This window comes from Balaenoptera borealis, assembly GCF_965194805.1.
Source record: "Balaenoptera borealis genome assembly, chromosome: 2".
Lineage (NCBI taxonomy): Eukaryota > Metazoa > Chordata > Mammalia > Artiodactyla > Balaenopteridae > Balaenoptera > Balaenoptera borealis.
The window spans coordinates 128827116-128839162 of NC_138867.1; the positions used below are offsets into that span (position 1 = coordinate 128827116).

Sequence of the window (12047 nt, forward strand, 5' to 3'; positions counted from 1 at the left end):
TTTGGTAGAATTCACCTGTGAAGCCATCTTGTCCTGGACTTTTGTTTGTTGGGAATTTTTTTCATTACTGATTCAATTTCATTACTGGCAATCAGGCTGTTCATATTTTCTGTTTCTTCCTGATTCAGTCTTAGGAGATAGTACGTTTCTATCTAGGAATTTATCCGTTTAAATTTCTAGGAATTTATCCATTTAAATTTCTATAAATTTCTAGGAATTTATCCATTTCTTCTAGGTGTCCATTTTATTGGCATGTAATTGGTTACAGTGATCTCTTATGATCCTTTGTATTTCTGTGCTGTTGGTTGTAACTTCTCATCTTTTATTTCAGATTTTATTTGTTTGGGCCGTCTCTATTTTTTTCTTAATGAATCTGGCTAAAGGTTCATCAATTTTGTTTATCTTTTCAAACAGTGATCTCTAATTTTATTGATCTTTTCTATTTTTTTTTTTTGTCTCCATTTCATTTATTTGTGCTCTGATCTTTAAGATTTCTTCTACTAACTTTGGGGTTTTTTTGTTCTTCTTTTTATAGTTACTTTAGCTGCAAGGTTAAGTTTTCTATTTGAGATTTTTCTTGTTTCCTGAAGTAGGCTTGAATCACTATAAATTTAGAGCTGCTTTTGCTGCATCCATAGTTTTTGGATCACTGTCTTTCCATTTTCTTTTGTCTCCAGGTATTTTTTTATTTCCTCTAGGCGTGCAGGCTTCGGTAGCTGCAGCATGCGGGCTCAGTAGTTGCGGCACGTGGGCCCTAGAGTGTGTGGGCTTCAGTAGTTGTGGCGCACAGGCTCTAGAGCAGAGGCTCAGTAGTTGTGGTGCACGGGCTTAGTTGCTCCATGGCATGTGGGATCTTCCCGGACCAGGGATCAAACCCGTGTTCCTTGCATTGGCAGGCAGATTCTTAACCACTGCACCACCAGGGAAGTCCCACCATCTTTGTTTTAAAGTCTATTTTGTCTGATATAAGTATTGCTACCCCAGTTTTCATTTCCATTTGCATGGAATATGGTTTTCCATTCTCTCACTTTTACTCTGTGTGTATCTTTAGATCTAAAGTGAGTTTCTTGTAGGCAGCATATATATGGGTTTTGTTTTCTATCCAATCAGTCACCCTGTCTTTTGAGTGGAGCATTTAGACCATTTACATTTAAAATGATTATTGATAGGTATGTACTTATTGCCATTTTGTTAATTGTTTTGGGGTTGTTTTTGTAGTTCTTTTGTTCCTTTCTTCTTTTGCTCTCTTCCCTTGTGACTTGATGACTATCTTTATCATTATATTTGGATTCCTTTCTCTTTTTTGTGTGTGTATCTATTACAGATTTTTAGTTTATGATTACCATGGGGTTTATATATAAATATAACTGTAAATATATATGTAAATACACTTCTTTTAAGTTGATGATCTCTTAAGTTCAAGTGCATTTTTGTAACCTTGTATTTTTACTCCCTTACCCAAACATTTAATGTTTTTGACATCATATTTTACATCTTTTTGTTTTATCTTTTAACTACTTAGTGTGGATATAGATGATTTTGCTACATTTGTCTTTTAACCTTCCTACTAACTTTATAAGTGGTTAATCTACTATCGTTACTGTATGTTTGCTTTTGCCAATGAGATTTTTCCTTTCATAATTTCCATATTTCTAGTTGTAGTCTCTTCTTTTCCACTTAGAGAAGTCCCTTTAACATTTCTTGTAAAGCTGGTTTAGTGGTGCTGAACTCTTTTAGCTTTTGCTTGTTTGTAAAACTCTATCTCTTCAAATCTGAATGAAAGTCTTGCCAGGTAGAGTATTCTTGGTTTCAGGTTTTTACTTTCATCACTTTAAATATATCATACCACTCCCTTCTGGCCTGCAAAGTTTCTGCTGAAAAGTCAGCTTTTGGTCTTATGGGAGTTCCCTGGTACATACTAGTTGCTTTTCTATTGCTGCTTTTAACTCCTATCTTTCTTTATCTTTTAATTTTTACTATTTAAATTACAGTGTGTCTTGGTGTGGATCTCTTGGGTTCATCTTGTTTGGAACTCTCTGAGCTTTCTGGACCTAGATGTCTGTTTCCTTTTCCAGGTTAGGGAAGTTTTCAGCTATTATCTATCTTTTCAGATAAGTTCTCTGCCTCTTTCTCTCTCTCCTCCTTCTGGAACCCTATAATGCAAATGTTAGTACACTTGAGGTTATCCCAGAGATTTCTTAAACTATCCTAATTTTTTAAAATTCTTTTTTCTTTTTTCTCTTCAGCATGGGTGGAAACTACTCTGCCTTCCAGTTCATTGATCCATTCCTCTGTATCATCTATTCTACCATTGATTCGTTTTAGTGTATTTTTTCAGATATTGTATTCTTCAGCTCTGTTTGATTCCTCTTTTTATTTTCTAACTCTTTGTTAAACTTCTCACAGTGTTTAACCATTCTTCTCCTGAGTTTACTGAACATCTTTATGATCATTACCTTAAACTCTTTATTGGGTAGAGTGGTTACCTCCACTTCACTTAGTTCCTCTTCTGGGTTTTTATCTTGTTCCTTCATTTGGAACATATTCCTCTGTCACCTTATTTTGCCTAATTTGCTGTTTTTATTTCTATGTATTAGGTAGGATGTTTACATTTTCCAAACTTGGAGAAGTGGCCTTATGTCAGAGACTCCTAATGGGCCCAGCAGCATACTCCCCTCTGGTTACCAGAGCTACATGCTCTAGGGGTGCCCCCTAGGTGGGCTGTATGGGCCCTTCTGTTGTGGTGGGGTGGACTCCTATGGGTAAGCAGGTAAGTGGGGCTGGCCCCGAGCCTGGTTGGCTGTCAGGTCCTGCCTTATGCAGAGGCCGCCAACCCACTGGTGAGTGGGGCCGGGTCCTGGCATGTTTGGCCATGTGGACCAGGGAGTACTGTGGCTGGTGCCAGCACGCTGGTGGGTGGGGTTGGGTCCCAGGATGGCTGACTGCTTGATTGGGGGATCACGGGACTGCTGCCAACAGGCTGGTGGGCAGGTAAGCCCCCGGCACTAACAGGCTAGAGGAAGGACTCCAAAATGGCACTTGCCAGCACCAGTGGTAGAATGAGCTCCCCAAAGTGCCCTCCACCAGTGTCTATGTCCCCAGAGGGCGCTCCAGTTGCCTCCTACCTCTCTGGGAGGCTCTCCAAGATCAGCAAGTGGGTCTGACCTGAGGTCCTTTCAAATTACTGCCCCTGCATTGAGTCTGGGAGCATGTAAGATTTTGTGTGAGCCCTATAAGATTGGAGTCTCTCTTTCCTACAATCCTCTGGCTCTCCCATACACAAGCCCCACTGGCTTTCAAAGCCAGATATTCTGGGGGCCCTCCTTCCCAGTGCAAGACCCCTGGACCGAGGAACCTGATGTGGGGCTCAGACCCTTTGCTCCTTGAGGAGAACCTCAGCAATTGTGATTCTCCCCCTGTTTGTGGGTCCCCCAAGCTGGCGGTGTGGGTTTTGACTATACCGTATCTTTGCCCCTCCTACCCATTTCACTGTGATTCCTTCTTTATATCTTTAGCTGCAGAAAATCTTTTCTGCTAGTCTTCAGGTCATTTTCATCGACAGTTGTTCTGTAAGTAGTTGTAATTTTGGTATGCACATAGTAGGTGAGCTCAGGGTCTTCCTATTCCCCTATATTGGCCACCTCAGCTATTATTTCTTTAAATAAACTCTGTGCTCCCTTCTCCTCTCTTTTCCTTCTGGGATACCTATTACCCTAACATTGCTATTCCTAAAAAAGGTGGATAGCTCTTGTAGACTTTCCTCACTTTACAAAATATCTTGATTTTCTTTTCTCTTCCATTTATATCATTTCTATATTTCTATCTTCAGGCTCTCTAATTCTCTCTTCCATATGGTCTGCTCTATTTCCAATGCTTTCTAATGCACTCTTTGTCTCATTTATTGAGTTCTTCAGCTCCAGAATTTCTATTTGGTTCTTTTTAGAATTTCAATCTCTTTGGTAAAGTATTTCTTATGCTCATTAACTTTATTCCTGAGCTTACTGAACTCCCTTTCTGAGTTTTCTTGTAGCTTGTTGAGTTTCTTTATGACACCTATTTTGAATCCTCTGATAGATCATAATATTTCATGACTTTAAGTTTGGTTTCTGTAGAAGTGTCATTACCTTTTTGTGGTATAGTGTTATTGTTACTGTTGTTACTATACTGCTTGATGAGTTGTTCCTCTGCCAGCGCGTTGAAGTAGCCAACTTGCTACTTGATTTTAATGATTCAGTTGTTTAGAAATTAGAGGCCTTTCTTTTCATTTCCAGTAAGTGGTGCTATAGCACACCTTTTTGGTTTCTCTTACCTGAGCTGCCTCTGATTCTATTTGAGAGTCCGCACTTTCACCCTCCACTGCCTTGGACAGAGGTGTCACCCCGTGCCAGCCTTATCACTGATTGTGCCTCTGGGGTTGTTCGGTTTGCTGGTGCCACCACTGTAAGTGAGGGAATGTAGGGTCAGAGTCATGGATGTCTCTGCAGCTGGAGGGATAGGGTCCCAGGTCCTACTGCTGCTGCTGCTGCCCGCTTACCTATGGCCTAGGGCACTGTTGCAATCAGGAGTCTGGAGTCGTCTTACATTTAAGTCTTTAAGTCATTTTGAGTATATTTTTGTACATGGTGTGAAGGAGTGTTCTAACTTCATTGATTTACATGCAGCTGTCCAGCTTTCCAAGCACCACTTGTAAATTCTTGCCTCCTTTGTCAAAGATTAATTGACTGTAGGTATATGGGTTTATTTCTAGGCTCTCTATTCTGTTCCATTGATCTATGTGTATGTTTCTGTGCCAGTATCATACTGTTTTGATTACTGTAGCTTTGTAGTATTGTCTGAAGTCTGGGAGGCTTATGCCTCCAGCTTTGTTCTTTTTTTTTCATTGTTGCTGTTCTTGTGTTTTATTTTCAGGATTGCTTTGGCAAGTCTGGGTCTTTTATGATTCCATATAAATTTTAGGATTACTTGCTTTAGTTCTGTGAAAAATGTCATGGGTAATTTGATAGGGATTGCAATTAAATCTGTAGATTGCTTTGGGTAGTATGGCCCTTTTAACAATATTAATTCTTCCAATCCAAGAGCATGGGATGTCTTTCTGTTTCCTTGAATCATCTTCAGTTTCCTTTATCAATGTTTTATAGTTCTCAGTGTATAAGTCTTTAACGTCCTTGGTTAGGTTTATTCCTAGGCATTTTATTTTATATTTTTGATGTGGTTTTAAATGGGATTGTTTTTAACTTTCTCTTTCTGATATTTCATTGTTAGTGTAAAGAAATGCCAAAAGATTTCTGTGTAATAATCTTGTATCCTGCTACATTTCTGAATTCATTTATCAGTTCTAACAGTTTTTGTGTGGAGTCTTTAGGGTTTTCTATATAGAGTATCATGTCATTTGCACATAATGATAATTTTACCTCTTCCCTTCCCATTTGATACCTTTTATTTCTTTTTCTTGTCTGATTGCTGTCGCTAGGACTTCCGATACTATGTCGAACAGAACTGGTGAGAGTTGGCATCCTTGGCTTGTTCCAGATTTTAGCAGGAAGGCTTTCAGCTTTTCACCATTGAATATTATGTTGGCTGTGGTTTTGTCATAAATGGTTTTTATTATGTTGAGATATGTTCCCTCTATATCCACTTTGGCAAGAGTTTTTATCATGAATGAATGTTGAATTTCATCCAATGCTTTTTCTGCATCTACTGAGATGATTGTGTGGTTTTTGTCTTTTCTTTTGATGTGGTGTATCACACTGATTGATTTGCATATGCTGAACCATCCTTGTGACTCTGGGATGAATCCAACTTGATCACGATATATGATCCTTTTTATGTGTTGTTGGATGCAGTCTGCTATTATTTTGTTGAGGAATTTTACACCTATATTTATCAAAGATTTTTGGCCTGTACTTTTCTTTTTTTGGTAGGGTCATTGTCTGGTTTTGGTATCATGGTGATGGTGGCTTCATAGAATGACTTTGGGAGTGTTCCCTCCTCTTCAGTCTTTTGGAAGAGTCTTTTCAGTATAAGTTATTATTTGTGTGTTTGGTAGAATTCCCCAGTGAAGTCATCCTATCCTGGACTTTTTTTTCAGGGAGTTTTTTAAATTACAGATTCTATTTCACTTCTAGTAATCAGTCTGTTCAAATTATCTGTTTCTTTTTGATTCAGTTTTGGCAGGCTGTATGTTTCTAGAAACTTGTCCATTTCTTCTAGGTCATCCATTTTGGCATATAACTGTTCTTAATATTTTCTTATGATTTTTTGTATTTCTGTGGTATCAGTTGCAATTTCTCCTCTTTTATGTTTTTTTTTAATAAGCAAAAATTCTTTTTTTAAATTTATTTATTTTATTTATCTATTTTTGGCTATGTTGAGTCTTCATTGCTGTGCACGGGCTTTCTCTAGTTGTGGTGAGTGGGGCCTACTCTTCATTGTGGTGCTCTGGCTTCTCATTGCAGTGGCTTCTCTTGTTGCAGAGCACGGACTCTAGGCACGTGGGCTTCAGCAGTTGTGGCACACAGGCTCAGTATTTGTGGCGCATGGGCTTAGTTGCTCCGTGGCATGTGGGATCTTCCCAGACCAGGGCTCAAACCCATGTCCTCAGTATTGGCAGGCGGATTCTTAACCACTGTGCCACTAGGGAGGTCCCTCTTTTTTAAAAAAATATTTATTTATTTTAGCTGTGCCAGGTCTTTGTTGAGGCACGTGGGATCTTTTAGTTGTGGCATGTGGACTTCTTAGTTGTGGCATGCATGCAGGAACTAGTTCCCCGACCAGGGATCAAACCCAGGCCCCCTGCATTGGGAGCATGGAGTCTTATTCACTGGACCACCAGGGAACTCCCTCTCCTCTTTCTTTTTTTTTTTTTTTTTTAAAGATTGATTGATTGATTGATTGATTGATTGCTATGTTGGGTCTTCGTTTCTGTGCTAGGGCTTTCTCCAGTTGCGGCAAGCAGGGGCCACTCTTCATCACGGTGTGCAGGCCTCTCACTATCGCGGCCTCTCTTGTTGTGGAGCACAGGCTCCAGATGCACAGGCTCAGTAGTTGTGGCTCACGGGCCTAGTTGCTCCACGGCATGTGGGTTCCTCCCAGACCAGGGCTCGAACCCATGTCCCCTGCATTAGCAGGCAGATTCTCAACCACTGCGCCACCAGGGAAGCCCTCCCTCTCCTCTTTCATATCTTATTTTGTTTATTTGGGTCCTCTTTTTTCTTCTTGGTGAGCCTGGCCAAAGGTTTGTCGATTTTATTTCTCTTTTCAAAAAACCGCTCTTGATTTTATTGATTTTTTCCATTTTTTGATCTCTATTTATTTCCTCTCTGATCTTTATTATTTCCTTCCTTCTGCTGGCTTTAGGTTTTATTTGTTCTTCTTTTTCTAATAATTTTGGGTGGTAGGAGGGGTTGTTTATTTGGGATTTTTTTTTTGTTTAAGAAGAAAGCTTTTTTTTTTAATATAAATTTATTTTATTTATTTATTTATTGGTTGTGTTGGGTCTTCATTGCTGTGCACTGCCTTTCTCTAGTTGTGGCGAGTGGGGGTTATTCTTCATTGCAGTGCACGTGCTTCTCATTGCAGTGGCTTCTCTTGTTGCAGAACACGGGCTCTAGGTGTGTGGGCTTCAGTAGTTGTGGCATGCAGCCTCAGTAGTTGTGGCACACGGACTTAGTTGCTCCGTGGCATGTGGGATCTTCCCAGACCAAGGATCGAACCTGTGTCCCCTGCATTGGCAGGCAGATTCTTAACCACTGTACCACCAGGGAAGTCCCTATTTAGGATTATTCTTGTTTTTTGAGGAAGATCTGTATCACTACAAACTTCCCTCTTAGGAGTATTTTTGCTGCATGCATAGATTTTGTATGGTTGTGTTTTGTTTTCATTGTTGTTTGTCTCGAGGTATTTTTTTAAAATTTCCTCTTTGATTTCATAATTAACCCATTGGTTTTTTTAGTAGCATGTTTCTTAGTTTCCATGTAATTGCCTCTTTCTTTGTTTCTCCTCCTGTGGTTGACTTCTAGTTTCATGCCATTGTGGTCAGAAAAGATGCTTGAAATAATTCCTACTCTTTAAATCTGTTGAGGATTGTTTTGTATCCTAGTATGTAAGCTATCCTAGAGAATGTTCTATTTCACTTTTGCAATCTAAAATCTGAAGATATTTACATTTAGAAGTAAAAGTATTTGTACTAAGTAAAATAATTCCATATAGAATAAAGAAATGAAATTCAAGGAAAAAATAGCCACATGGATTATTGGGAACTCTACATAAGTCTTAAAATTTTCAAAGAAGAATGAATTCTCCTATAATAATATAAATACAAATTACTGGATGAAAGTCACTGCAGAAGACAGTGGAGGTTAGGAGGTTAGATGTATTCACCTCTATCTTCCTTACTGACTCATTATTAATTAAATTCTAATTGACATTAGATCCTGGAACTTAACCTGAGCCGTTTTCCTCAGTTGTGTAGTTGAGTCTGAGTACAGGAAGCAACAAGTCACCTGCCAGGCTTGTTAGGAACATTGATGATTCATCAGTGGGAGAGGACCACACTGCACAATACTGCACTTACCTGAGCCAGGGCAGCACCAGAGGAAGGCAAGGAGTGCAGGCGAGCCAGAACCCAGCACAACGGGGGAATTCCCTCAGCTCCCAGAGGCCTCATGCTGTGGTCAGCACCATCAGAACCAGCCAATGTATGGAGAGAAGTGTGCAAGACATAAGGGCCTTGAGGAAGAGAGAAAATTATAAGGAATATGATATTTTTGATTATGTTGACAAACCCTGTGTTTATATACATTGACAAATTAGAATTCTGTGGTCACAGAGGTGAGTATATATAAGACACAAATTTGAGCAAATTTCTACTGGAGTAAATTAACTTCTAACTGTGCCTAAATTTTAACTACTGTTTGAAAGATTCTTATATCAAACAGGCCTATTAAGAGAGCAGAAGGAACGTGTAATTTTCACAAAATATTTGTATCATTTGAGTACAACATAATTATACTACTGCAAATATTTTTTTCTTGAAAATTCTCCAGTTTAAAATAGAATTACCTTCATTATCTAAAACTAATGATCAAAACCATCTCATGAAAGCCTCAGACTCCTTCTCTATATCTAAACTATCCCATTCCCTGAGCTCAGTTTATTAATTAGTCATGATGAATTAAGGAGAAAGCTCTACAAGTCATAGAAATTAGGTTCCCTGATCTCTAGATAGTAGGATTACTTAAAATACTCCTGAAATTCTTCATGCTACCTTGGTTCTTCCTGTTCAATCTATTTTGTTCTGTAGGCTAGGAAGCTCCCTGGCATGAATAGCATTTACCAAAATCTATCAGAGTGGCAGAGTTATATATTTTACATCTGATTATCTAAATTAGCTAGTCCCTATGCTTCTGGGCACTTATTTCTTTTTTTGAATCATTCTGCCTTCTGGTGTTTCTCTGAAAATACTTTGAAGCAGTTACTGTACTCTCTGCTGTGTTTTCTGTGTATGAACTTACTGGACTTTTATCCACTGACTCAGTAACTGAGATCATGAGGTAAACACTGTTCTCTTACTCCCTCTCCTTGAAAAACAAAACCAGTTTCCAAAGACAGTTGCATTGTCTGGCCAGTTTCAGCTTCCTTTTATAAAATTCCCTATGACTCATTGGCTTGCTTAGGAAAAACGTATTGTTTATTCCTCTGATCCTTTCCTGCAACAACTAGAATTTCATCATATAAGATAACATAATCAGAACGTGTAGGTACAAGACTCACTTCAGCTATTTTAGTTTTGCTCTAAGATTGTACAGAGACAAAACATCCCCACGTCTCTCCCTCTGCAGATGGCAGAATGTCATCTGCTTTTATCATTTCTATGGCTTGCAATACTCAGAGCAGTATCTTTGGTCATGTCTGTTTTCCACAGTCTAATTGGCACTCACTGTTAAAAACAACAGGTAATAATCACGTGCCAAATTTTAACTTATTAACAAAGAAACCAATTAGAAGACAATGGGGTTGGTGGCAAGAGCATTTGAAGAACATAGTTCTGTACTATTCAAAGGGAAAAGAATCAAAAATTGCTCAGTCAGATGAAAATCTATAAATATTCTTCAAGAGAACAAGCTTATAAACTTTAGGGTTATCTTCTCCACAATGCAGCAAAATATCAAACCCTATAATTTTCAATAAACTAACCGCTAACTTTACAGAGCTGTCTGTACCCTTGCCAACTGTTAATTGTTAGTTATATTCCAGAGTCAGATGAAAGCTTAACTGATTTCTTTGATGAAGCTTTAGCATAATATGAAGGAATCAAGCAATAAGCATTTTGCCTTTTTCCAGGTTTGGAATAAATTTTTCCTCAGCATCAGCTCAGTCCATTCAACCCTCAGAGGATACTTCCTAGTTTCTTGGTCCATTGTCTCAAATCACCTGCTTGCTACTCATCCATGGACTGAGGTCTACAGTCCAACAGCTCTTGAGTAACTGAATGAAATAATCACTTAAGTGAACTTGGGAGCAGATCCTTTCCTAATCAAATCTTCACAAGAGTCCTCAGCACCTGAAACCTTGACTGAAGTCCTGTGAGAAACTGTGAGCCAGAGGACTCAGCAAAGCCATGCCCAAATTCCTGTCCCACGGAAACTGTGAGATAATAAATGTTTGTTATTTAAAGATACTAAACTTTCACCCAAGGCAATCTACAGATTCAACACAATCCCTATCAAAATACCAATGGCATTTTTCACAGAACTAGAGTAAATAATTTTAAAATTTGTATGGGAGCACAAAAGACCCTGAGTAACCAAAACAATCTTGAGAAAGAAGAATAGAGCTGGGGGAATCATGCTTCCTGACTTCAGACTATACTACAAAGCTACAGTAATCAAAAGAATATGGTACCGGCACAAAAACAGACAGAAAGATCAATGAAACAGAATAGAAAGCCAGAAATAAACCCACACACTTATGGTCAATTAATCTATGACAAAGGAGGCAAGAATAGACAATGCGGGAAAAGACAGACCGTTCAATAAGTGGTGGTTGGAAAGTTGGACAGTTACATGTAAAAGAATGAAATTAGAACATTTTCTGAGACCATATTCAAAAACAAACTCAAAATGGATTAAAGACCTAAATGTAAGACTGGAAACCTTAAAACTCCAGGAAGAAGCATAGGCAGAACACACTTTGACATAAATCGTACCAATATTTTTTAAAATCTGTCTCCTAAGGCAAAGGAAACGAAAGCAAAAATAAACAAATGGGATCTAATTAAACTTAAGAGCTTTTGCACAGCAAAGAAAGCCATCGACAAAATGAAAAGACAACATACCAAATGGGAGAAAATATCTGCAAATCATATATCTAATAAAAGGTTAATATCCAAAATATATAGAGAACTCATACAACTCAACAACAGAGAACAAACAATCCTATTAAAAAATGGGCAGAGGAGCTGATAGACATTTTTCCAAACAAGACTTTCAGATGGCCAACAGGCACATGAAAAGATGCCCAACATCACTTATCATCAGAGAAAAGCAGATCAAAACCACAATAAAACATCACCTCACACCTATCAGAATGGCTATTGTTAAAAAGACCACAAATAATAAATGTTGGCGACTATGTGGAGAAAAGGAAACTGTTGTGCACTGTTGGTAGGAATGTACATTGGTGCAGCCATTGTGGAAAACAGTATGCAGGTTCCTCAAAACACTAAAAATAGAGGTACCATATGACACAGCAATTCCATTCCATGGTATATATCTGAAGAAAACAACACTAATTTGAAAAGATACGTGCACACCAGTGTTCATAGCAGCATTATTTACATAGTCAACAACAGATGACCTGTCCCTCAACAGATGAATGGATAAAGATGTGGTACGTACGTACACACACACACACACACACACACACACACACACTGGAATATTGCTCAGTCGTAAAAAGAATGAAATTTTGCCATTTCCCACAACATGGGCAGACCTGGTGGGTATTATACTTAGTGAAGTAAGTCAGAGAAAGACAAATACTGTATG

The 12047-nt window shown here is 38.6% G+C and overlaps 1 protein-coding gene across 1 annotated transcript in view; it reads right to left on the reverse strand.

The window, feature by feature from the left end:
* LOC309623497 (uncharacterized protein) overlaps window positions 1-12047 on the reverse strand; it is a gene marked incomplete at its 5' end in the record, with an annotated part of 114962 nt that overhangs the window by 40474 nt on the left and 62441 nt on the right. Inside the window, one exon of the mRNA XM_082380443.1 lies at window positions 8573-8727. The remainder of the gene's footprint in view (window positions 1-8572; window positions 8728-12047) is intronic.